This window comes from Myxine glutinosa, chromosome 1, assembly GCF_964187855.1.
Source record: "Myxine glutinosa chromosome 1, kmMyxGlut1.1, whole genome shotgun sequence".
NCBI lineage: Eukaryota > Metazoa > Chordata > Myxini > Myxiniformes > Myxinidae > Myxine > Myxine glutinosa.
In genome coordinates, this window is record NC_136261.1 from 324,560,884 (window position 1) to 324,576,277 (window position 15,394).

Genomic DNA, 15,394 nt, shown 5'->3' on the forward strand with positions numbered 1-15,394 from the left:
CTCCCAGTCATTGTGTTGTACTTCAGTCGGTTGTCCGTGCAATCTGGTTCTGAAGGACAGTTCAAGCCGATGAAACCTTAGTCACCCCTGTGTGAAGTGGGGCCATCGCCGTAAAATACAAAACACACAGGAAACGGTGCTATGTGTTGAGGCGCGGCGGTGATGGTCATGTTTAACCCTCGACCAGTCAAAGATCCCCAGGGGGTTAAATATTATGGCAAGGTAAGCTTTATTCTTATTTGCTCTATCCCACCTGTCTCTGTCTGTGTCTCTGTGTGTCTCTCACTCTCCCTCTCCCTCTCCCACCTCCGTCTCTCTGTCTCTCTCTCTCTCTCACCTCTCTCTCCCTCTCTCCCTCTCCCTCTCCCTCCTCTCATAGTATTCCCATCAGCGAAGCGACGGGTGGAATTTGCTAGTTATAAAATAAGAGGTCATGTTAACGCTGCAGAGGAATTTATTAAGGCCTTCAAGAATATTGTGTGCAGTTTTGGTCACTATATCTGAGGAAGCTTATAGCCATGGGCAGATCCAGGAGGTGGGGGGCTTTGGGGGTGCACAGCAAATTCAAAAACAAATTTCTAACCAACATGAACATACGCAAACAAACGCTTCCGGTCCCTCGAGCGACGGGGCTTGCTTTGATCTCTCCACGGCATCAAAGTTTGAGTGTTTTCCCGTTCGTTTCTTTGTCAAATTTCCGCTGCGTATTTTGTTGTGTATGTGTTATTGTGTGTTTCTATTTGGTTTTGGTTTTGTAGTTGTTGCAAATTTGTGTGTAATTAGTCGTTTCTTTGTCCGCGCCTCGTGCGGCCTGGTGTCTCGTGCGGCCTCCTCGTCTCGACTTGTGCCCCGCCCCCTATATTCTCGTTTGTTCTTTCACCTCTGCTCCTGCTTTCTCAAATCCACGTTCTCACTTAGAGACTTTTCCCGGATTGTTTTCATGGTTTTGTTTAAATATTTATTGAAATATGTTTAAACCGCAGCGGTGATCCCCCCAGGATTTCCATGTTTTAAACGTTTCCCAGTGTGTACCCTGGATAAGAATAGGTACGCCGTATCCCTGCGTGTCGTAGGAGGCGACTAAGAGGGTTGGCGTCAGGAAGGGCATCCGGCCATAAAAAAAACATTGCCTCAAAAAGAGAACCATGACAATTACAACTACATATGGGCAGGGTACAGCCCGAAGTGGAGATCGGTTTCTGAGGTTTGGGACATGGAATGTAGGGACAATGACAGGGAGATCAGGAGAAGTGGTGGAAGTATTGGTCAGAAGAAGAGTGGACATATGTTGTGTGCAAGAGACGAGATGGAAGGGAAGTGGTGTGAGAATGGTGAAGGGTAGGCAGGGACAGAAATACAAGTTTGTGTGGCAAGGGTGCCTGGAGGGCGTGAATGGTGTTGGTGTCCTGTTTTCTGAGGAGTTTGTAGACAGTGTGGTGAGTGTGAGTAGAGTGAGTGACAGGTTGATGATGGTGAAAATGATGATTGGAAAGCTCTTGGTGAACGTCATCTCGGGATATGCTCCGCAGGTTGGTCGGAGCGATGAAGAGAAGGACAAGTTCTGGTGTGCGATAGAGAAGCTGATGAAAACGTGAAAGATGAGGAAGTTGTTGTGGTAGGAGGAGACCTAAATGGACATGTGGGAAGGAGTATGGATGGTTTTGACGGAGTTAATGGGGGTTACGGATATGGTGTGAGAAATGGAGAAGGTGAAAGGATTTTGGAGTTTGCTGATGGAGCTGATTTGTTGATTTGTAATACTCAGTTCCAGAAAGAGGATAATAAGCTTGTTACATACACGTCAGGTGGGTTGACGACAACCGTTGACTACCTGATGGTGCGTAGGCGAGATAGGGGGCACCTCCGAGACACAAAGGTGATCCCGGGGGAGGAGGCTGTTTCACAGCACCACTTGGTTGTCTGCGACGTAAGGGTGAAAGGTGCGAGGAGAGCTCGGCGGGTGAAGTACCATCCGAGAATGAAGGTGTGGAGGTTGAAAGAGGTGACAGTAAGGGAGGCATTAAAAGAGAGGCTGAGTAGGGTCGAGGATGATGTGGTTCAGCTTGAAAGTGGTTGGATGTCAATGAAAGCTAGTCTGTTGGGAGCCGTTGGTGAGGTTGTGAGGATGGACAAAAGGACCACCGAGGCACTCGGAAACATGGTGGTGGGATGATGAAGTTGGAAAGAGGATTGACGAGAAGAGGAAGAAGTTCAAGGAGTGGCAGAAGGCGAAGGGTACGGGAGCAGAAACAGCAGAGCATGAAAGTTATAAGGCAGCCAGGAAGGCTGCAAAGAAAGAGGTAGCAAAGGCGCAGGAGGCATGTAGGAAAATGTTCGGAGAACGCTTGGATTCGGAACAGGGTCAGAAAGCAGTATTCAGGATTGCAAAGCAGATAGCGAAAGAGAGGTGTGATGTGATGGGGGTGAGCTGCTTGAAGGATGAAGTGGGACAAATCGTTGTCGACCCAGATGGAATTAAAGGAAGATGGAAAAGATATATGGAAATGCTGTTGAATACAGAGAATGAATGGGATGGCAACATAGAGAGTAACCCAGTTTTAGGACCGGCAGAGAAGATAACTGAGAAGGAAGTTGAGGAAGCGATAAAAGCAATGAAGGGTAGAAAAGCGGGAGGGCCGACGGGAGTTGTGGGAGATATGTTGAAGGCAGCAGGAAGTTGGGGTGTGAAGAGAATGACAGAGATCTGTAATCTGGTGGTGAAAGAAGGCCGCATTCCAGTGGATTGGGAACTGAGTACCCTCGTCCCTCTATACAAGGGGAAAGGTGACCCTCTGGAGTGTGGCTCGTACCGAGCGATAAAGTTATTGGAGCATGGAATGAAGGTATTGGAAAGGGTGTTGGAGAGGAGGATAAGGAAGAAAGTGAAGATCGACGAAATGCAGTTTGGATTTATGCCAGGAAGAGGAACGACAGACGCGCTTTTCATTGTGAGGCAGTTGCAGGAGAAGTACATGGAGAAGAGGAAGAAGTTGTTTCTTGGGTTTGTTGATCTGGAGAAAGCATTCGATCGGGTTCCACGCAAAGTATTGACATGGGCATTGAGGAAGTTAGGAGTGGAGGAATGGTTGATCAGAGTAGTGATGGCAATGTACAAAAGAGCGCGCACAGCTGTAAGGACGAAGGACGGGAACAGTGGTGAGTTTGAGGTGAAGGTGGGAGTGCTTCAGGGGTCGGTACTAAGTCACTACTATTTGTAGCTGTGATGGAGGTGCTGGCTCAGAACGTAAAGGAGGGTTTACCGTGGGAGTTGTATGCAGATGATCTGGTGTTGATTGTGGAAAGTATGGATGGACTGAAGGAAAAGATGAACAAGTGGAAGGAATGTATGGAGACAAAAGGTCTGAAGGTGAATATCGGAAAGACGAAGGTGATGGCATGTGGTGAGCTGGAAAGAACTGGGAAGTGGCCCTGTGCTGTGTGCAGGAAGGGTGTCGGAGTGAACTCCATTCAATGTTCAATGTGCGCTGAGTGGGTTCATCAAAAATGTAGTGGTCTGAGAGGGTCATTAACCAGTGTGGCAGCTGCATTCAAATGTAAGGTGTGCACAGAGGGAGCTGCAGATGGAGGAAATGTTGAGTTGGATCTTGGAGACAGCGTGAAGCTGGAAGGTGTGAAAACATTTTGCTACCTCGGAGACATGCTGAATGGAGAAGGTGGATCAGACTCGGCAACGGTTGCTCAAGTGAGATGTGCATGGAAGAAGTTTCGGGAACTGAGTGGCGTGCTGATGAGGAGGGGAGTGTCGTTGAAGCTGAAGGGAAAGGTATATGCTGCATGTGTGAGAAGTGTTATGATTTATGGGAGCGAGACATGGGTAATGAACGTAGAGCAGCAACGAAGGTTGGAAAGGGTGGAAATGCGAATGGTTCGATGGATGTGCGGAGTATCGTTGAGAGAGAGGAAGACAAATGATGAATTGCGAAAAATGATGGGAATAGAGCCTGTGATTGATGCTGTGAAGAGGAACAGTTTGAGATGGTTTGGTCATGTGTTGAGGAAGGATGAAAGTGACTGGTTGAGAAGAGTGATGGAAATGAATGTAGAAGGAAGTAGAGGACGGGGAAGACCGAGAAAGACTTGGTTAAAGATGGTGGAAGAAGAAATGCGGGCAAGGGGGTTAACAAGGAGAGATGCAGAAAATAGGGCAAGATGGAGAAGATTGTCATGGGGACCGCAAGGCTAATCCCTGCTCTAGCAGGGAAAATGACCTTAAAATGCATGTTGTGTTGTTGTTATGAACACAAAGCCTCGAAAGGGCACCTCCCCTACTCCGAGTGATACATCGAGTCCTTCTCTCATGGGTCTCGTGGTGTGGTCCAGGAAGCTGGTATGATGTCGGTCCGGGTCACGATAACTTAACATGCTACCCAATAAATACCCCCTCCAATGTACCAATATGTTTGTCTATTAATTCCTCTTTTTCATTTTTCACATTTCTCCACACAAACAGATAAACGGTAAATAGTGTCATGTGCAGCTGTGTTCCCGGCCACGTGAGCCAAGACCGAAAAGATTTTAGCAGTACATTACATTGGACAGTTTTCCACATATTCACCCAATTTTGAGTTACCCCAATTTCTGTACAAATTATTTAAATATCTCATGGTGTAAATGCAACAATGAACACAAAAAAATGAACAAGTAACGAGTATGTAATCAAGAGGAATCAATTCCTAATCCCTGTGGGCACAAAACAGACATAAAAACATTAGAGATCACACGAAGAACAGAAAAGCTGCACAGAAAACATTTCATTTTATTTTGGGCACAAGAATGAACTATCAAACTTGTCTCCCGCCTCTAAAACCTGGATGAGCCGTGTTAAGTCTGTCTCTGGTGTATGCTACCTTACGGCTTCCAAGGCTATCTCCACACATGGCTTACTGACATCCACTACTCTTGTAGCCAAAGTGTGGGGAATCTTTTCATCTCATCTCCCGATCAAGACTGCAGTGTCCCAAGGCAGTGTTCTGGGCCCAGTCCTACTCATCTTCATCAATGATCTCTCTGTCTCTCTGCAAAATCCTCTTTGTCTATTTGCAGATTATTGCACTCTCTGCTTTGACATCCCTCATCCTTCAGACAGGCAGGTTGCAGCCTCTTTCTTCTCTTCAGCCCTTGGAAAAAAAATCACAACCTGGGAAAACACTTGGCATATGTCTTCAATCCTGACAAATCTCACACTCTCACTATCTCTCGCCAAAAGGACTGTCTGGCAAACCCTCTTTATATCTACTTTCTTAACAATCCTGTTGAGGAAGTTCAGTCCTTCAAACTCCTGGGTCTCACGATATCAGCCATGATCTTTCTTGGGCAAACCGCATTTCAAAGTTGGCCTCCAAAGCCAGCCACCAACTGGGCATCCTGCATCATACAAAGTCCTTCCTTTGCACACCTGAACTTATATCCACCTGCAAGGCCTTCATCCACAGCTTGCTGGCATATACCACAAAATAAATATATATTAATCAAATTGTTATGGAACCAGGGTCGGAGGTCACTACAAGGGGGTTCATCAGACCTTTGCCCACACCTCCGGAGCTGAGGCCACCAGTCACGGATAACTATGCAGTCCAGCGGCTTTCTGGTCAACCACGGACGCCAAATGAAACCACCAAACCAAGCAGGGTTCTCGCTCCTTTATTAACGTACTAGCTGAGGTACCCGGCTTCGCCCGGGTTGAATAAGAATAAGACAAATATATGATGAAAAGAACATGTATATTTTAGAGCAATATCACAGTACATTGCCTCCATGACGTTTTGTCTCGCGCCTGATTTCGCATCGCTCCAGGTTCTTCACCTCGCTTCAACCATTTTCACAACCATCCAGACGTTAATCTGGTGTGTGTGTGTGTAACGTGGATTTTGAGTGGGAATTTGCGGTTCGTCGATTGGGAGCCGTTGAACGTCCATACCCGAAGGTGTGATTTCCCAGCCGCCTCTTGAGGACACTTTTGCCTATCTTTGGCAGTGTGACTGTCAACCGAGCGGGATTCTGGTCTCGATACAACATCGTTCTGACGATCGCTTCAACATCACCCGTCCCACAATACCCGACCTGTCCCACAGTACCCGAGCCGTCCCACAGTACCCGACCCGTCCCACAGTACCCGACCCGTCCCACAATACCCGACCCGTCCCACAATACCCGACCAGTCCCACAACACCCGACCCGTCCCACAACACCCGACCCGTCCCACGTACCCGACCCGTCCCACGTACCCGACCCGTCCCACGTACCCGACCCGTCCCACAGTACCCGACCCGTCCCACAGTACCCGACCCGTCCCACAATACCCGACCAGTCCCACAACACCCGACCAGTCCCACAACACCCGACCCGTCCCACAACACCCGACCCGTCCCACAACACCCGACCCGTCCCACAACACCCGACCCGTCCCACAACACCCGACCCGTCCCACAACACCCGACCCGTCCCACAACACCCGACCCGTCCCACAACACCCGACCCGTCCCACAACACCCGACCCGTCCCACAACACCCGACCCGTCCCACAACACCCGACCCGTCCCACAACACCCGACCCGTCCCACAACACCCGACCCGTCCCACAACACCCGACCCGTCCCACAACACCCGACCCGTCCCACAACACCCGACCAGTCCCACAACACCCGACCAGTCCCACAACACCCGACCCGTCCCACAACACCCGACCCGTCCCACAACACCCGACCCGTCCCACAACACCCGACCCGTCCCACAACACCCGACCCGTCCCACAACACCCGACCCGTCCCACAACACCCGACCCGTCCCACAACACCCGACCCGTCCCACAACACCCGACCCGTCCCACAACACCCGACCCGTCCCACAACACCCGACCCGTCCCACAACACCCGACCCGTCCCACAACACCCGACCCGTCCCACAACACCCGACCCGTCCCACAACACCCGACCCGTCCCACAACGATTGAAATGGCAGACTTTGCAGCACCGAGTCAGCTCTGACTGGAGCTAAAAAGCTTTGGACTCTCACAATCGGCAAAGCCAGAGGAGCCCAGGGCCTGGAAGCAGGATGAGGGGAGGTCGGAGGGTACGTTAGTCATTACCGTGTCTGGGAGAGAAGGACTTGCACGGATATGGGTTTGGGAGATTGTGGCTTGGGTCAGATTCCCAGAAGGAATTCGTAGCAATGCCGTTAACCACGATGCCGTTAACCACGATGCCGTTAACTACGATGCCGTTAACCACGATGCCGTTAACCACATGCCGTCCATGGGCATTTCCACTGTGAACACCAACGTGCATTTCCTGGGTTTCACCTGCGCTCCTGCAGCGCCGCACTCTTCCGCATTTGGGGAAGGTCGAGATTAAATCGACCGTCGTTGGTTAACCAAAAAAATATTTCCAACAGTTGAAATAATTATTGTTTCCAACAGTTGGAATTTAATGAAATTTGAATTCGAATAAAATCTCAACTTTAAAAAAAACCGTTTATTCGTTCTTGGCGCGAAAAAATGGCGCGCATTTTGTCATTATGTGCGACTTTACGTCACTCCTACGGACGTGAAAACATTTGTTTTCCTTAAAGATATATTTAAAATAAATAAAATAGTACATAAATTAACAATAAAAGAAGCTAAAAAAACAATTTAAAATGCAATAAAAAGCACATTAAAAATATATAAATATGTACGTACAGTATACTGTACGTACGCGCAACCGCTGCTTCGCATTCACAACAGAGGCGACATACAGTATTCCTTTACTCTGTCTGTGTTAGCCATGGGTCCGAAGAAGGATAATGCTAGTGTTTCCAAGCGTAATGTGGTTACGATGGACGATAAGGTAAATCTGATTAAAAGGTATGGAAAAGGTGGAAAAGTGTCGGTGATAGCGCATAGACCTCATCGCGAATCGGAACCGCAATGCATCATGGGATCGGAAAGGGGCAATAGCGCCGCCACAAACTACACCACGGAATTGCAGCTGGCGCGGTTTTTTAAACCATTGATATTAAAATAAAAAGTCGCCTATAACCACCGGGATTTTATGCTGATTCCGAATCTGTGTCTAAAACTTTTCTCCGATGTGTAGTTCTTGAGTTATAAGCGGACATCAAGACAGACAGACAGACACTCCTCCTTTATATATAGAGATTACCTTGACGGTGATTTGGTGATCCCAATTGAGGAACGTACCCTCAACGGCCACCCATCTATTTATTATGCACGGCCAAGCAAACCATGGATGGCCGTTGGCTAATTACAGAGCCAATCAGTGGGGTAGAACTTCCTGTCTAACTGTGATTACACACGAAGGTGGAACAATGAAGGAAAGGATGAAAGCAAGCAGGTCTGAAACGTTTAACAGTTCAAAAGCAAGTATGTTTATTTACAAAGCAAACAAAACAAGGCGATATTTATTTAGGACGTATTTACAATCACAAACAGGGATCTCAAGCAAAGATCGCAATTAAAGGCACAAAATAAAAGTAATTATCCTTTATGCTTACTGAGCCCACTTACACTTTCTTCTCTATCTAGGGACAAACAACTTTGACAGGTGCCATCAATCATCAGGGAGAGTAGATTTAGAAATAGGAGTAGATTATAAGCAGAGCGGAGCATGGGTACTTACACAGACAGGTGGGCTTGTGTGAATCCTAAGTGCAGGGCATGAATGGCTGTGGTTCAAGAGGGTCAGATATGCAATGCAGTGGTTCAGGCAGCCCCTCACAGCTTTGCAGCACGTCTGTGCAGGCTTTGTGCAAGCTTGTACAGACTCATGCAAACTCGTGCCATGCTAGCTCCCACCTGGCGGCTCGCATGGTACGAACAGGCATACAGTATGTCAATGCAGGCCTGTATGTCAATGCAGGCCTGCATGGCAATGCAGGCCTGCATGGCAATGCAGGCAAAGCTTGGTGGAATGGAGCACTTGGTGGCCAAGAGCGAGACGAGAGCTCTTGGTGGCCGAGAACGAGACGAGAGTGATTGGTGGACGAGAGCGAGACGAGAGCGCTTGGTGGACGAGAGCGAGACGAGAGCGCTTGGTGGACGAGAGCGAGACGAGAGCGCTTGGTGGACGTGAGTGAGACGAGAGCGCTTGGTGGACTGGAGTGTTTGGTGGACAAGAGCAATTCGAGTCAAGACCTCCTGGCAAAAGAGACAAGTGAAGAGTCGAGTTGAGTGAGAGGACCAAATCGCTTGCCAATCTGGCCTTTTACAAGCTCCGAAAGGGGCTATGGTTATGGCTCCTGTCATTGCTCATCTTCCCGGCCATGTCACCCTCTCATTGGCCTCTGCCTGGCCATCTTGTCGAGGGGTTGGTCCTGCCACCAAACCACACCGCCCCTGATGATCAGCTCTGGTTTGTCTTGCTCAATGACCAGAATAGTAGTGCCAATGATCACCTCTAATGGTTTAAATTGAGTTTTGCAGGAAAGAAAAGAATGCAATTTGTTTAATTTCACCATGATTTGTATACCTGAAGGGCCCATTGTACGGAACTAACAAAGTGGTCTGTGACATGCCAAATCATGACTTGGTGCGAAAAGGGAGATGGTTGTGTGGAAGTGTAAATTTATCTATGAATCGAGTGATTTATATGAGCCACAACCTGTCAAGATCGTGTGTTTGGGACCTGTACACCTCGTGTGCAAGTTTTTTGTGACTTCCATGCAGAAGTTGAGATTTTCTCAAGTAGGTGAATTGTCTCTGGCACCCTGACCAAATTTGTTTGCTCAAGTAAGTAAACTCTTAAGAGGCAACGTCAGACCACATCTTGTCATAATTCTGGAGAGAACCACAGAATGGTAAAATCATTTTTATGTAATGTTGGATCGGGTCTTCCCAAATGATAAATGATTCTGTACAATATCGAATAATGATTCAGAAAATCTCGTTGCGTTATGTTTTAATGCATTCAAATATACATATAAAATGTGTTTTGTACTGAGTTCAATGAATAGGCTGCAGAAAGATATTAATTTGAAAGATATTGTTTTCAAGGCAAAGAGAAAGCTGGCGCCAGATTCCAGAGAAGCTGATTTCCAGAGACAATGTTCTTCATCTGCATTTATTGTTTGCTTTGGCTAAACAAACTTGGTGAGCTGTCCTCCAGGTCAAATTAACTCAGTATGGGGTCTACAAAGAACATTGTTTGATAAGTGAGATGCAAATACTTGTAAATTATTTGGCAGGGTGGAGGGGTGTATCCCCTCCACCTTCTGGTTGCTTTAACCTGTGGGGGATGGGTTCACATGTCCCTTTCTTTCTTCCCACTTGCGATTCATCTACAAGTTGATCTTATAACTAGGTTTGGAAAAAAATTGCGTATGGAACTATGAAAATTGTGTGAAGTTTTGGGTTTTACAAAAGGCAAAACTGGGCAATGGATCAGGAGATAAATACCTGTAATTCATGCAGTTGCATGCAGGTTTGCTTCGGCAGGGTGGCTATCGCTGGCATTCTGAGTTTAAAAAACCAAGACGTTCTCAATAAATCTTTCCAAAAGCAATAATTTAAACACAATCAAATAACGCTTATAGTTTATTAGGGTTTTGATCAAAGTTAGTCTGCATTTAAGAAGGTGTAGAAAAATCCTAAAAGCCAATCTCAAATAACGACAACGTGTATGATATTCCTTTTTGTAACGGCATATGCACAAGTTAATATTTTTTCCTTACACGACACAATATCCATCGGTTCTGTAATATATATATATATTCATTATAATGATCTTTTGACTCATGAGGAAAAGATGAGTTTTGCAGTTTGATATTTAAAAGTTTAATCAGTAAACATATATACAGTTTTTTGTAGTTCACATCGTATAAATGAATGACTTTCACAATGTCCTTGAAGTCTCCAAGCAGAATTGGGAGAGTTTTGGCTCCGCGGAGTCTGGTGCAAACCAAAGGAACATATCTTCCTCATTAAGGATATTTTAATATGCATTCTTCAATCTCTCCCCACTCAGCGGGACATCCCTCCCACCCCAATATTTCGTTCGACCAATCCCCACTGCCCTCATCCCTCCCACCTACACTTTGCTCAACCAATCCTACTACTCTCCTCCCCTTTCCTTCATGCGACCATTCCCATCTTCGCTCCTCCTTTTCACTTGCTCCTCCCAATTCCAGCCAGTATAAAGGACATGTGGACAACTTCAAATGTTAGGATTTCACTTATTTTGTATGTTGATGTTGTACTTAGGATTGCACTTGGACTGTAGATACTGTATGCTGATATTGTACTTAGAATTGCACTTGGTTTGTAAATACAGTATGTTGATATTGTTCACTTGGTTTGTAAATACAGTATGTTGATATTGTTCACTTGGTTTGTCGATACTGTATGTCGATATTGTATACTGTGCCTCCTACTGTGTATTTGGTGTATCCTTATGATGTTTCCTTTGATGTACATCTCCACTATACCAGGACTTAGGATTTTGTAGTGTATCTTGCAATGTGCTTTTTCGTGAATTGCAGTATGTTCTTCTTGGTTTGACAAGGGTTATTGTTTCTTGCTGTGCACTTCTTGCAAACAAAAAGTGATATCCTCCTCGGGAATTAAAATTTGTGATCCTTCTTCGGACAAATGTTTTTGGACATTGAATTCTTGATTCATCAATTACATACAGTCTAAAAAATCCACAACAGTTGGATGCCAAATGAAAAGTGTGGTGGAAGGTTTGAGGGGACGGTGTGGAGGTTCGGAAGCGGAAGGTTGAGGGACCGGCGATGGTGGGTCAATGGAGGTATTAAAGAAGGGTCGGATGGATTGATAGACGGAAGGATTAAAGAGGGATTGTTCGATGAAAAGTTGGAAAGTCGGGGGAGATGAAACACGGAAATGAAACATGCTACTCTCACAACTTATTTCCCTCCCCAATTCCTCCAGACAGCAGGTGGGAAGTCTACTGTACACACAAATTAAACACATATCTAATTCTGGGAAATATGATGTGTCTGAATGCGTGGGGTTCCATTTCCATAGCCTCAACATGTACGTTCATGTACGTTTGACCAACGTTTGTAAATAAACGTCGCCTTTACCCTAATTAATGCCAACGTTGACCCGACTTTGGAAATCTGCTTGCAACCATTCCGACCTTTGCGGATCTATTACCAACGTTGGTCCAACGTCGGTGTGCTATGCAGGTATAAGCTACCTTCATGCCACCGTTTACAATTGCACCGAATAAGGGACAAAAGGCATAAATTGTGGTCCGTTCCATCATGCACGTGGTAGTGGTGGTTCGTACCCCCGTTCGTTTGGGGGTGCAGCTGTGCCTCTGATGCAGTGCCCCCTGGTACCAGTAAGCCGATACTCATTTCCCGACCTCGGAAGGATGGCAGGCTTGGTGCACCCACCTGTTGTTAATTCAACGACTGACAGGGGCTCAAACTCAGGATCTCACGTCAGCCACCTGAACCATTAAGCCAAACACCAGGTGTATCATGCATGCGTTGCATTGCCTTTGGTTTGCCATTAAATTGGTGATGACCAGAAGGTGCACATTGTTGTTCAAAGCAAAGGGTGTTACACCAATAGCAAAGTCGTAGCAAGTAATAAAAACATTTTTGAAACTAGAGCGACACCCTTCCACGTCACGACGTCGACCGATATGCCACCGTCCATATTATTACATCATTATAATACTTGTACTAACTTTGATTTAAATGCATTCAGCTGTCTGAAGTTATCACATTTTACATGACATGACCTCTGACCCTTGACCTCTTGACCCCAAAATTGATCAGCTCATGTTTACATCATTATACATACCTGTACCAAGTTTTAATTTAAATCCCTTTAGTCTAGTAGGAAGACTAGGTCCCCCTGCACCCCCCGGAGATATACTTCTAATCAGTGTTTCTAGATTGGAAAAAATGTGTAGAAAATGACTAGCTATGGCCCCAAGCTGAAATAATGTCCCACATACCATTTTTATGCAAATTACTGCTGCCATTATCAAAAAAAGACTAGGTCCCCCTGCACCCCCCGGAGATATACTTCTAATCAGTGTTTCTAGATTGGAAAAAATGTGTAGAAAATGACTAGCTATGGCCCCAAGCTGACAAAATGTCCCACATACCATTTTTATGCAAATTACTGCTGCCATTATCAAAAAAAGACTAGGTCCCCCTGCACCCCCCGGAGATATACTTCTAATCAGTGTTTATAGATTGGAAAAAATGTGTAGAAAATGACTAGCTATGGCCCCAAGCTGAAAAAATGTCCCACATACCATTTTTATGCAAATTACTGCTGCCATTATCAAAAAAAGACTAGGTCCCCCTGCACCCCCCGGAGATATACTGAAACTGGCAGTGACTGGTGATTGAAATGCGGTGCCTTTTTGTGTTTCAGGTCGAGGTACGTGAACTCCCCACGATCTACAGCAACCAGGAAGAGACTGATACCAGGGTGGTTCTGTACCTCCATCATGCTGCTACCATCGGATACAAGAACGCTGTAGTCAGAACACCGGACACAGACATCCTCCTGATCCTGCTCCACCATGCCCACAACATCAAGCTGACGGTGTACCTGGATACAGGGTCAGGGAAGCATCGCCAACTTGTCAACGTCTCTGAGCTGGCAGAATCCCTGGGAGAGGACTACTGTGCCACTCTCCTGGGGTACTATGTGTTCAGCGGAGAAGACTGCACCAGTGCCTTCAAAGGGAAGGGAAAAGTCGGGCCCTTGAAAAAGCTGGAGAAGAATCCCAGGTTTCACAGGGCATTCGGTGAATTTCACAGGGTATTTAGAAAAATAAAACTTTGTGTTAACGTCTGTGTAGACGGACCTTAATATGAGTCTATTATTTCGTAAAACTGTGATTATTTTGTAAATAAAGCACTAATTAGCATACTAGTATACCATAGACACATGTAATCATGTTATGAATAGTTCTATCATGATCTATGCCCTTCAAAACATGGGTCTAGACACCTTCATTTTTCAATTATCTGCAATATTGGCTGAGATATGTCAAAAATCGTTTTTTTTGATAATGGCAGCAGTAATTTGCATAAAAATGGTATGTGGGACATTGTTTCAGCTTGGGGCCATAGCTAGTCATTTTCTACACATTTTTTCCAATCTAGAAACACTGGTTAGAAGTATATCTCCGGGGGGGTGCAGGGGGACCTAGTCTTTTTTTGATAATGGCAGCAGTAATTTGCATAAAAATGGTATGTGGGACATTTTTTCAGCTTGGGGCCATAGCTAGTCATTTTCTACACATTTTTTCCAATCTATAAACACTGATTAGAAGTATATCTCCGGGGGGTGCAGGGGGACCTAGTCTTCCTACTAGACTACTTCAGCTGTTCACAAGTTATCACATTTTAACCTGAGATGTCCTCTGACCTTTGACCTTGGGATCCACAACATCTAATCAGTTAATCTTTCCATCATTATACATATCTGTACCAAGTTTGACGAAGATCCCTTCAGCCGTTCTCAAGTTACAGACCTATTTCAGACTTTGACCTTGACCTCTTGACCCCAAAATGTAATCAGTTAATCTTTACATCATTATACATATGTGTACCAAGTTTGAATTAGATCACTTCAGCTGCTCTCAAGTTATAGACCTATTACAGACTTTGACCTTTGCCCCCAAAATCTAATCAGTTAACCTTTACATCATTATTCATACCTGTACCAAGTTTGAATTAGATCACTTCAGCTGCTCTCAAGTTATAGACCTATTACAGACTTTGACCTTTGCCCCCAAAATCTAATCAGTTAATCCTTACATCATTATATATGCATTGCATTCAGAAAGTATTCAGACCCCTTCACTTTTTTCACATTTTGTTATGTTGCAGCCTTATGCTGAAATCGTTTAAATTCATTTTTTCCCTCATCAATCTACACTCAATACCCCGGAATGACAAAGAGAAAACAGGATTTTAGAAAGTTTTGCAAATTTATTATAAAGAAAATGAAATATCACATTGACATAAGTATTCACACCCTTTGCTATGACACTTGAAATTTAGCTCAGGTGCCTCCCATTTCTCTTTATCATCTTTGAGTTGTTTCTACACCTTGATTGGAGTCCACCTGTGGTAAAGTCACTTGATTGGACATGATGTGGAAAGGCACACACCTGTCTATATAAGGTCTCACAGCTGACAATGCATATCAGAGCAAAATCCAAGCCATGAGGTCGAAGGAACTGCCTGCAGAGCTCAGAGACAGGATTGTGTCGAGGCACAGATCTGGGGAAGGCTACAAAAAAATCTCTGCTGCATTGAAGGTTCCCAAGAGCACAGTGGCCTCCATAATTCTTAAATGGAAGAAGTTTGTAACAACCAGGACTCTTCCTAGATCTGGCCGCCCGGCCAAACTGAGCAATCGGGGGAGAAGGGC